The sequence below is a fragment of the Athene cunicularia genome (assembly GCF_003259725.1).
Source record: "Athene cunicularia isolate RWA chromosome 4 unlocalized genomic scaffold, athCun1 chr4_part2, whole genome shotgun sequence".
Taxonomy (NCBI): domain Eukaryota; kingdom Metazoa; phylum Chordata; class Aves; order Strigiformes; family Strigidae; genus Athene; species Athene cunicularia.
Genome location: NW_020799099.1, coordinates 4,496,383 through 4,509,121, shown reverse-complemented (window position 1 = coordinate 4,509,121; position 12,739 = coordinate 4,496,383).

Genomic DNA, 12,739 nt, shown 5'->3' with positions numbered 1-12,739 from the left:
TTTTTTTTTTTTTTTTTTCCCTCATGGCTACACAACAACTTGTCATTGGACTGTATTTCCCAGCATAATCACTTCAATCCACATTTCCGGCTGTTACTTTTATTTGAAATTATTATGGGACTTTCAATTAGAGAGATGAGAAACCTGTATATCAAAAAAAGATTCTGTAAAGCCATAGCAGGTGGCAGAATTTGTCCTCCTATGTTACAGAACTTAATCCCAGACCTTGCATTATTCACGGATAATTTAAACCATTCTGTTCTTTTCAAGTTGGATACAGTCCTTGATAGCTGTTGGACAAAAGCTGATGACATCTGTAACCGCTAGATAGCTCTCTTCTTTTTAACAACCAGAGAATTATAACGCATTTGTGAAACAAGTTGAACATCCAGAGTATACTAGATTGTTCTACGCTGTTTGTAAATCAGTGCTCTACAACTTAAAAGCTAATTCTTGTATCATCCATTTAATCTTTATCTATTTGCCAACTCAAAGGTTAAATGAAGCAACAATCATGTAGTGCTCCTTTAAATCATAATAATTTGGAAAAGGATAACATATGGGGTATTGAAAAAAGAGGCATAGTCTTGAGCTATCTCTTACACTATGACAATATTGTCAAATAGCCATTATGTCACGCTTATTTGCAAACCCAAAGCTCCCAGGCAATCATGCAATTAATGACCTTGATATTGTAACAATTATTTGTCTTCTAAATTGTTTTTTGAAAGCTATAACAAAAAATCCAGAATGAGAAAGCACTAATATTCAAAATGCACAGTTGCCATGAGTCTACTCACCCCCCTTCTCTATTAATTTCTTTTCTTGTACAAGGTTTTATAGAGAAGTCCCTAAATAACTGGTTTAGAAACAGAAAAGCTCCATAGGAAAGAATGCCAAAAATCATGACCAGAGGCAGACTTCTGTTGAGAACTCAGTATTAATGTGCAGAAAACACAGGATAACTACTCCACCTGCAAAGGCTATCTAATCTTAGTTCTGAAAACTCTGCCCATGTTAACTTCAATGTGAGTAGTCCCTGTCCTTACAATTTAACTGAAATGTCCTTTGCGGAACGACATGGACTCAATTCCTGCAGTGTAACCACTGAAAATAAAGGCCATTATCCAGCAGCACCTGAACATTTAATGGGAAAATTCCATGCATCTTTGCTGGTAAACAAAAGCATTTTTTCTCCATTTCAAATACAATCCTGAATAGTGAAATCATAGCTTAAAAATCGCAATTATTACTCACTGAGATTCTGGAAATGCTGATGTCCCAATTCTCTTTTTCCATGGAACTACTAAGTAGACCATTGTCTTTCTCTATCTGAATAACAGAGAGTAAGGACCTCGTCAGAAATGATCGCTCACATTATCCAGTTCTACACTTCCTTTCCTGGATAATTTTCACTGATAATTAGCTAGCTCCCAAATGGCTCACAGTCCACTTTGCTTAACTGGTTTTAGTTTCTTCCAGAATCTAATTGTTCCAGCAAAATCATTTTCCTAATACATCGCCCAAACTTCTCCTTTTTATGTTTGTATGTGAAATACAAGGTCAGAAGAAATACTGCATTTGTGAGTACATATAGTGACAAAGACATAGCAAAATGCCTGCAGAGGAGAAACAGCTCCAACAGCTGAGCTGAGAGAAGCTTATTCACTATTTCAAGAATGTGTCACCCAAAAGCATTGAAAACAAAATAAATTGTTCTGCCCTTTCTTGGTACCAAGACATTTTTCTTAAAATTCTCTTGTAAGAAAAGTAGCAAAACTTAGTGTGACTCAGACATATTTACATATGAAGCCAACATTATCTGTAGGCTATAAAGCTCCTGGTTTGTTGATCAGCAAGCCTGTAAACTGGTTAGTCCATAAATTACTATATTTCTTTTCACTATTTAAATATAGCATATCGCTGGGTTTGGTACAGTGTTTCTTGAAATAAAATTGATCTTTACTTAGTTTTTAAGGGCAGGAATTTTTTTCCGAGTTGTAAAATTTGCTCTGATATGTCTTGCTTTGCTCACAAAAACCAAAGGATAGCTGTAACTTTTGTATAAAAAAAAAAAAAAGATTCCCCAATGCACGTACATGGGAACACCATCTATCACTGTAAAAAAATAGTGCCATTAGAGGAACAGTTGCAGGCCCCCAGTTTCAGTGGATGTGTAGTGGTTTAGGTATTGTTAGTTCTGTCTCAAGTGCCATTAGCTGGTCCTATTTCAATGATTTTATTAATATAATGATGTTAAACTTCCTTTAACAACATCTACCTTATTTTTGACATGGGGAACTGAAGCACTGATCATCTAGAGAGATGAAGATCAGTGCCCATCAGATGTTGTTCTTCCGCAACTGATCTATTTTTGTTGTCCTCGGGCCTTACAGAGTACCATTTTCCTATGTGGCACGGCAACACTAGCATTCATTATAAGCATTTACACCAGCAGCAGACATTTTTGAGAGACTTCGAGATCAATTTTTGATGGATTAGCTACAATATTAGATCAGATGGAGCATGTTTAAAGTTTAGAAGTATTATTCCACTGTGGTCTTGCAATGCACTGTAACAATACATTGTTGCAATGAATTCCATTAGGGATACAGGCTATAAAATATTTCTAATTAGAAGTGGGAATATATGTCACAGCCACTGGATCTAGCCAGCTTTCTTTCTCTCAGACATAACAGCAAAGGAGGTTGATTTGATATAGTAGCCTCTTCCCATTACAAGACCATGCTTGTCATAGTGACGGACAGACTTGGACAGCAGGGCAGCCAAATGTTAAATTATGATTTTTCATATTTGACATGTCTTCATTTCCTCTTCCTTATCCCTGCCCCCTCCGGGATTCTGCAGATCCAGTAGGAGATTGCTCACCTAGAATATAAAACCCAGAGCTTCCACCTACAAACTCTATTTATTGATTGCTCTTCTGTGACAGCTCTGAGACAGTTGCTTACATTCCACTTCCACCACTAATTTCTTCTTCATATCCTTACTCTGTCCTAGCTACTGTGTCACTCCTTTTCCTGGCTTTCTAAGCTGCCTTTCTTGCCCTGCATCCCCCCAAAAGCATGTAAGACATAACAAGCTGCTATCCTTGCTCAGTATCTGATTGTGTCCCTTCCCCATTCAGATCTGCCTGCCAGATGCTCATCTGCTACGACGTAAAATTTGTCCCACTTCAAAACCTGACACAGCTCTTTCCCCAACTATTTAACACCAAGCGTCAAGCTTTGCACTGGCTTGTCCCTCTCAATCCATCACCAAGCATCACCCTGTTCATCTGTTTGTCACACTGTCCTAGAACCACTCCGTGTGTCTTTCCCCACGCACAGCTCATGCAAATCACACAAGTGTCTTTTAAAGATTCATCTATGCTTTACGCTGAGCAGTGACTGAAATGAACTTATAAAGACCTATTTTTCTTCTCCCTCATATAAAAACCTTATTTTCCTTCTCCCTCTTCCCCTCTTTTTCTCTGCCCTCTGACTGGAAACACCTCAGAACCAGCATCAGAATAAGGACGATTTCACAGACCCTCACTGAGGGCAAGCATGCTACTGCACTGGGCAGAATCAGTCATATAGACAAATTCATTTCCCCTTCACATGTAAAATAAGTTTGCAAGGTCAAAACATATACTTTGGAATTTGGCCCAGCAAAATATTGGCTTTTCATAGCATTCCTTCCGTTTTTATGCGTTTTTTCAAGAGCACCGCATCTTGCACTCATGAGTTCTACAGAAAAACAGAAAAAATGTGACCACATCACATCTGCTGAGACTGTCAGTACCTCTGTGAAAGCACTGTGTCAGACATAAGGAATTATATTTGAGACCCATCCTGTATGATGCTTTTTTTTTCAAAGCCAAACCATGAATCAGGATGGCACATCGACTACAACTTAGTTTGATTCCCTGGTTTACTCTCCCTGAAGAGGGAAGATCAGAGTAAACAAAGATTTTATTAACTTCAATTGATTGTGACCATCAGTGAAAAATGGATACATAGAAAAACCCAAACCCACCAAGAACAAAACCCAAACACGAAAGAAAGCAGCAATCTGAATATAGTAAAAATCTGGTTCCACAGTAAATTAAGGGACAGAAGTCTAGTACGCTTTGAGATTCATAACAGCTATCCATGCAGAAGCCGTTCAGTTAGCTACCCACCCTCCGGGCAGGAAAGCACTGAAGCCCCATACGCTTTGCAGCATTTCAGTGCAGCAAATAGGCACGTAGTCACCAAAAGGATGCACAAAACAAAGGGAAAGCTTCAAAACAGACACAAACCATGCTTGTTTGCCATTTTACATTCCAGAAATATCAATATTCCTCAGACAAGAGTCGTCTCTGTGATACCTTCTAAAGAAAAAGAAAAAAAAAAAAAAATCCAAACCACAGCATGTAATAATGTGAAAACATCTGCTATAATGAATTCCTTTGTTCCTGAACAGGGTTTCCTTGACTAGAAACTGTGTTTCACATCCAAAGCCCATCTTTATATTGTTCATGTTGCTGTCTCCTGTCATATGTCATTCTACCCAAAGGGAATTCATCAATATTGGCCCATACACACAATCACTGCTCTAAAAGGTGATCATAGTTAATTACTCATGTAAAACAAAATAACGAGATAATTCCAACCTTTCTTCAGGATATATAATGATCAGGTAAGGGCTGGAGAATGGGTTTTATAGCACTATGGCCTCCAAGACTGTGGCAAAATCATGCTCTGGGATCTCCAGGTTTTCACCCTTACAAAGCACATGCTCAGATCTGATAGCAGAACATGGCAGATCTGAACCAGTAATAAACCAAACCAATGTTTTGTTTCTCCTCTTTGTAAACATGCCTGAAAAAAATAACCAGTAAGTTATACCTATTGCACAATTTTTGAATGTATATGTCTAGGTTACTGTTAATGCAATACCCTTTAGCATACTGAGAATTACACAACTGAAAACTGTAAGTCAGCTTTTAATAGAATAAATGATCCAGAATAGTAAGGAAACAAAAGGAAAAAAAAATGCAGAACAAGCTACTGTACTGAATTTATTGCTTTCATAATGCATAAAGGAGCTCCACTTTTTTTTCATTTAAACAATGCTGGCACAACACATCTATGTTGTAGTGCCAGAGATATACAGAATTTGGTGGCCTGTCTATGAAATCGAGCCTTACCTTGTCATGAAATAAAGCTGTCCTTAACCATGGGGTCAAACAAGAATTTAGGACTGTAGTTAAATACATGGACTGATGGAGCAAAGACATAAAAAGAGACAGAGTTCCTATTAGGCAACAAATGCTGTCCGTGATGACAGAGATGACACTGAACTAGTTGAACAGCTGGTGCAGGATGAGACTGAGGCTGCAAATTACTGATATCAATGAAGGTTACAGGTGTACAGCATCCTAATCAACCCAGAATTTTTCAAGCTTTCAAGTACAAGACAGTTTCAAAAGCATCCAAGTGTTTCAAACACAGGAAAGTTAACCGTGACATACATGTTTTAATCCTCAGGAAAAAAAAAAAAACCACCTTGGTTAAAACAATGGGCTCTTGTGGATTCTTTGCAAGGGTTCCATAAGGGGAGATCCAAAGTATGGTTCACAACTAAAACTAACAGAATCAGCTATTCCCACAGTTGATACAACATTAATACTCTCCTTGACTTAAGTACTCATATCTTTCAAATACATACAGATTATACTTGTATCTCATTGCTTGGGAAATACTTAGTCTTTACAAATTGTTTTCACAAGTCACTTCCCTCAGTCTCTAAATACTTTTTGGTTTTGCCCTTGAAATTTCAGAGCTGCAGCATAGAATTTCCAAAGCAATTTTGAAAATTATAAACATCAATGAAATCAGGAAAATGTTTTAAGATATAGATCACCTTCTTTTTCTAGAGGGAGCCCCAATACACAGAGCAGCTATTCTTTTGTGACATAAACCACCACTTGCAGTTCCTCTGATGAGATTGCAACTGAAAAGCACAACACGGTGCTTAGTGAAGCATAATAAAAATGGTTAATTCCATTTGCAAGTCATGAAGCAGATTGGTTTTCAAACAAAACAAACTTTATCAAGAAACCAGAGTCATTACATTGCAAGAGCCACAAAATACCCATTATTAACTGTATAGAATTCTATCATCAAGGCCTAGTTTAAATTTGACCTTGGCCTAACCAGCGCAATGTTTTGCTTTGTTTGCATGTATCCTGTCTGCAAGTCTACTAAGTCTGGTCTCACAAACTATACGAGTCTGTGCCCAAAGCAAATAGCAAGTTTCCTATCTGTTTATGAAGTATAAAAAGGAGGACCCAGGGAACAAATTGGTAGTCAGTGCATAACAAACAATAACGCTTTTTGTCCTCAGTATGCTGACATGTCTTTATAAACACCCCCTTCTATTTTTGAGGAAGGCCAAAAGCAATGCCCTGAGGACCCAGAGGGAGGATGAGTATGATGCCAGAGAAAAGGGGTAGATAAGAGGAAGTTTTTCTTCTATAACATTTTTACCATATCATTTGTGAGGCTTTTTTGAATTAAGTAAGTTTGTCTGAAGTAACAAAGCATTAACCAGACTAATGGTAACTTCTTGGTTCGTTTCATGTGAGATGTTGCCTTTTGTCTTAACAGGATTTGGAGTGTAACACCACATAGGAGTGCTATAGCTGTCTCTTTAAGAAAACAGGTAAGTCAAAACACAACACACTTCCTCATGGTTAAACATCAGAGAGGTTAAATTCTAAGATGTCTCTCCTTTTTCTGTCCAACATCTTCTGGCAATCAAATCCCAGTACCTCACACCACTAAAAATTTACAACATTTTCAGGACAGCTGTGATTGTGCACGAATTTCTCATCATATCATAGTAGGTGTAAGAAAGTTTATTTGGCATAATTTGTCACCTGAGAATGTGAAAATAGGTCACATTAATAAAAGAAAGTGTGAGATCCTTACCACACATTCTGTCAGCCAGTGGCTTGTACAAAAGCCCCATAAATGCAAAGTGAGTACATCCAGACAGAGAACCATGGGCAGCAGGACTGCAGATATCAATTATTTAAGGAAAGTCTGCCTGGAGACAGCCATGCCAAGCACCTGAATCCACTTTAATGGTGGAAGTGGACACATATGCTAGGGGACTTCAAATCCTTTATGAGAAACACTCACTTATGATATATGAACAGAGAGCAAACTTCAGGGAAGATTGCAGTCAGTGTGTGGTGTTTGGAGGAGTGCACAGTTCAACCGCCTTCACTGGCTGTGTTGTGGCTGCTATCATTTAGCAATGCACAGGACCTATAGTTCAGTTTGTTGCTTCACAGATATAAAGTCAGGACTCTCAAGTCATCTGGCATAAATTAATATTTCCATATCACAGCTGTTTGCTTTGATACTACTTACATTGAAAGGCCTAACAGAAAATTAAGTGAATAATGTTGCATGCTGGAAAAAGTACTCCTTTTGACAAACCGATTAACTAGAAAGCCTCCACCAGCACTTCTTGGATGCATTCCCAGGAAAATCTCTTGTGTTCCTGCTATTCCTCATCTTAGATAAATAAATGAATACAAAACATTACTCAAATACGGAGAAAGTTGTTTTCAACAACTGATAGGAAGTGGTTTGATAATAGTGTACCTGGTGTTAAAAATACACATATCAACATTTACAGAGAAGACACAATTTCTCATGCTATATTTGCTCTCAGCATAACAGAACACTTCAACGTCCCCTATTCCTTTGTGAAAAGCAGCAGAATATATAATACTGCAGAGAACTTTAGTCTTAAAATATTTTTTCCCCTCTACCAATATACCTTCACAACAACTTATGAAGTTTATGGAAAAGAATTTAATTTTGAGTAAACATAGTGTGAAAATATTCAAATCAATTCACTCCTCTGTGTTTTTATACGATATAAATCACTTGAAGTTTTTTTCATGAGGTATTATAGCACAAGTTACATTGACATTTTCTCCAAGAGGCAACCTATATTAGTCAAAGCAAAAGGAAACGTCATACATACACTAAAAATTTGTAATTACAGAAATTCGTAGGCAAAAAGCTGCAGAAGATGGCAATAGGCAAAAAAAACCAGTGAGAAACAAAAAAGCATTTAATGGGAGATGAAAGAGGAAAGACTAGAGAAAAGAAAAAAAAAGTGTACACTTAGAAGAAAAGAGAGCTCTGGCAATTTACAAGTAGAACGCCTGACAGGAGAAAAGCAGAAAATTTGGCAGCAGAACTTGAAAGAAAAGCCCCAGTGAGACTGAGACCGGGAGCAGGAAAGAGAGGCAGAGAGAGAAGGAAGAGGGAGAGATGAGTTGTAGTGTTGTCTGACCACAACACAAAAACTTTCCCAGCTACATGCTAGCAGGCAATGCAGATATATACAATTCCTGAATATTTGTCCAAGCAACACAGTTTGTGGGGTGAAAGCATCTGCAGCTCTTCTAGAAGAACCTAAATTAAGATTTTACTATGATTACATCCCTAATTTTAGAGCTGTAACAATGGTCTAGGTCTGTATGATGGTCCTGCTCTTATTCTAGTACATCTAATGTTGAACTCTTTCTCCACTCCCTGCTCTTCTGTTCATCACTGGTATGGCCAGAGCAGCCAGACACAGCTGCTCTGCTGTGCCATTAACTCGTTCAGCATACTAGAATCTAAGATGCCTGCTTCCATAAAATGAACTGGTGGGTACTTTGTCATGCTAAAATGCACAACAACAAAATTGGAATGCAATGGGTTCTCAGAAGTGGAAACCGCAAAAGATGGAGAGAGCCGTGACTTGGGTTCCTTTACTAGAGAATTTAAAACATTCCAACCCTCAAAGACTTTACATAAGACTGATCAAGCTAAATTGTACAAGGATTAATCTGTGGGATTCTGGTACTAGCTATCTTCATATGGTCCTCCATAGGTATGCTGAGATATCTAAGGTGTAAAGAGCTACAGGTAGTCAGTCTTCCCCTAAACATAGATGCCACCTTTCCTGTCATCTCTTATTCCTCTTGTTGGTGTTTCTGTTCTGTTGCTGGCAATGTGCTCAGAGAAACCTCATCTTGAAATGCACTTTTCCTGCAAAGTTTTATGGGCTATCCTGAGAGTGTTTCTGATGAACATTCTTCTCAGCTTGTATCGGACGATGATGCCATGTGTCATATGGATGCCTGTGGAGGATTTTATTCCTAACAATATTTTTTCCTCCTGTGTAGTTCAGTAGCACTTCATTCTCTGATCTTAGGACATGCTGTTTCTCTTCACCACAGCATAATGGTGGAAATTACATCTCCCTCTGTGTTTAGTTTGCTGAATCTCATAAAAACATAGATGCACTACAAACAGAGCATTCCTGTAGCTCCATGAAAAAGAATTGTTTTCTTCCTTGCTCCTCTTCAGCACTCATTGGTTAACAGGACCAGGCTGCCTCTTCTAAACACAAGAGATATTAACAGAGCTCTTGGCCATGTACCACAAGAACTTCTGCCCAATCTGATTCAAGAAACGTACTCTCTTTTGCAAGGGAGAGGGGAAGAAACATTATGGTAAAGTCTTATTTGGCTCTTTTCAGTAGAGCTGACAAGCTGTTATAGGCTGAGTGACTGTAGGCTAAAAAAGCTGGCAAGAAAAGAACAGCGTTTTTCAAGCTTGACTCTGTAGCCAAGTCTGATGGGTAGCATAACATACTGCATAGCCTCTAGTGAGAATAAAATCCATAAAATGAAAAAAAAAAAAACCACACAGCATGCAGTCATCAAATCTATTCATACATTCAAGACTGGCTGCATAATCAAAGGAAAATTACTTCATTGGGCTCACTGCCCAATAACGAGCTGGAAAGGGTGAGCCTTCTTTTTCTTGGATTTAATTGTAGGCAATCAGGATGACATCTCTAACCCCACAAAGCTCACGTTCCTTGAACAGTTTATGATGACCTTTTTGTTTACCACAATCCTGGAAATGTAACAACACAGGGGAAATCCAGAAAACAAACAGTCCTGCCATCATGTAGAAACTGCACATTTAAGGAAGAATTTCCCTGATTTGAAACATAGCCAACGTCTTGTATTTGCAAAATTATTTTCCAGTCCACAATGTCTGCAGTCGTTCAACATGCTTTGTGTTTTAACCTTCACATCTTTTCATCTTATGTCTATTATTTAACTTTTATTAAATTAGAGTGTTTTAGGCCAAACTTTGGCTCCTTGGTTGAGGCAATACTACGAAGCAAGTGCACTCCTTATGAGTGCCTACTGCTTTCCTCCATACTCTGCTCACCCTTGGAAGAAAACGGGCACACAGGCAGAGAGGAGGTGCCAAGTCATTTCCCCAGTTAGGGGAACTATATCCCAGCGCTTCGAGGGGGGTACCTGTCTGTCTTGTTTTTAAAAATCTCCAAATGAATAGACTCCATAGTCACCTTGAACAGCTGTATGTTCAGGAGATCAGCACTTCCTGACATCAAAATGTCTTTTTCCTGCAAGCTACTACTTGCCCTATCCCTAGGGGACATGCAGAATCAGTCAGCACCATCATTCTTACATCCAACTTTATCAAAAGAGAAAAGCTGAACCAAGTCTTCTATTTTCTCTAAAACAAATCAAAATCCTCCATTTTTTCTAAACCCTTTATTGCCTTGACACTCTCCTCTGAATTCTAACTTCTCTACCTTAAATGTGCTTATACAACATATTCCCAATAATTCTAGCATGACTGAGCACATTATACATACATTCTGACAAATTACATCTCTACTAACATACTCCAGAATGAAAATTACTTGGTTTTGGGGTGGGTTGGTTTTTTGTTTTTTTTGTTTTTTCCTCAACAGCATCACTTGGTTGACTCATTTTTTGACCCATTAAAACCTCCTTTCCATTCTTCTCCACAGTATTATTGCCTGCTTACATGGTCCCTTTTTTACACTTGCACGTTACATTTCTCCCTCCCCACTATCATAATTTGTGTTTGCTTACTGAATTTCATTTATTTGCTTAAGACCATTTCAGCAATTTATCCACTGTACTCACTTTCATAGTCTGAATCATTTCAACAGCTCCTCATCTGGATTTACTCCACAAATGTTTTATACTCACTTTTCCACTGGTCATGCTAAAAGTCATTAATGAACTAGATTTCAAAAACATCCTTAGGTCCCCACCTGAAATACCATTCCAGTTGACAACTACATTAACAGTTACATAGTCCTGTTGCCTATGCATATTCCACTAGACTTTAGTAAAAAGCTTTAGATACCAAAGTAGGTGCATCTACTACAGGCACATAGGCAATACGCTGAGCAACACCAGGTGTTGTACTTTGATATGCAGAGAACAAGCAAAGACCTAAACACGACAAGAGTGATGGTTAGATTCCCAAAGCAGGAATTCTGAATGGGAACTGAAAGTAGTCAAATCTTTGATGACTACAGGTCCCCATGTCCTCCTTTTTCTTTCCTCTTAACAGCACTTCCTTTATTTGCTTGTCTCACATCTCCCAAAATTGTATCAGGACTGACTCAATTCTTGGAGACAGTCATTAAGTTCTAGCAGACTGCTTCAGCTAATCTTTCAAGTGTTACATATTTCATCAAACTCCTGATGTATGCCTAAATTAGCTACCTATTCTTCAAGCTCTTTTTCAGTATTTAGTTTGTACTCTTAATTACTGGTTGTCAAAAGAAGTTTAAAGATTTTATTTATTTGCATGGTGCCAGATGAGACCAAATGTATTAAAATGAATGTTCACAACATGTAACAGTTCTTAAAATTTGATGCTGAGACCAAAACAAAACTGCTAAACAAAAAAAAATCTTGTTATTATCTCTTAATGAGAACCACTGATTATTTTTCACATTTCATTTGACAGTCTTCATCTTAATTAATTCTACATGGCAAAGTTAAATTATTCTGGCTGATGAAGATCATTCTGATTCTGAAATATACTTATTAAATGAAATTAAAGCATGATGCTAATCAGGTGAATGAGCATGTGTTACTAACCAAACATACAAACCCTAACAATGAGATAATGACAGGTACGGTGACAGATACAAAGCATTGCTATTTAAAGCTAGTAAAATGCTTTGAGCTTCCTAAAGGGAAAGAGCAAATAGATGTAAATCTCTACAGTCTTCAGAATGAACATTTTCTGCTTTTTAAATTGCGTTTGTTTTGTATCTCAAAAATAAGGCAACCTCTGTATTGCAAACTGACTGAAGATGATAAAAGTAGTAGACTGGGAGGATGCACCAGAGCCAGGCAAGGCTCATAAGTTACATATTACATACTGCAAGGGCAGTTTTCCATTTATGACCACTAATGTTTCCAAAGTTTTGGTACTAATCCAGCAAGTTATTTTCAAAATGAATAAAGTAGTCTGGATTCAATACTGTTTTCCAACTGACTTTCACTAAAACAGGATATATTTGTTAGATCTTGAGTCAAGGCAATCCTATTTATGTGTATGTATGAGAATAACACTACACAGGTGAGCAGAGCCAGCAAAGCTTGCATTTTGATGTGATGGAAATTTCTGAATTAGCTTCAAAAGCTTTGTTTTGCTCAATGACAAGTGAGATGATTAACACCAGAACTATTTGCTTTCATTTGCATAGAACACATGGTTCTCTGGCTGAAACTATTTATAATTTTTCCTGGCAAAAAGGGCCTGAAGACCTGGCAGTCCAAATTCATATCATTTCA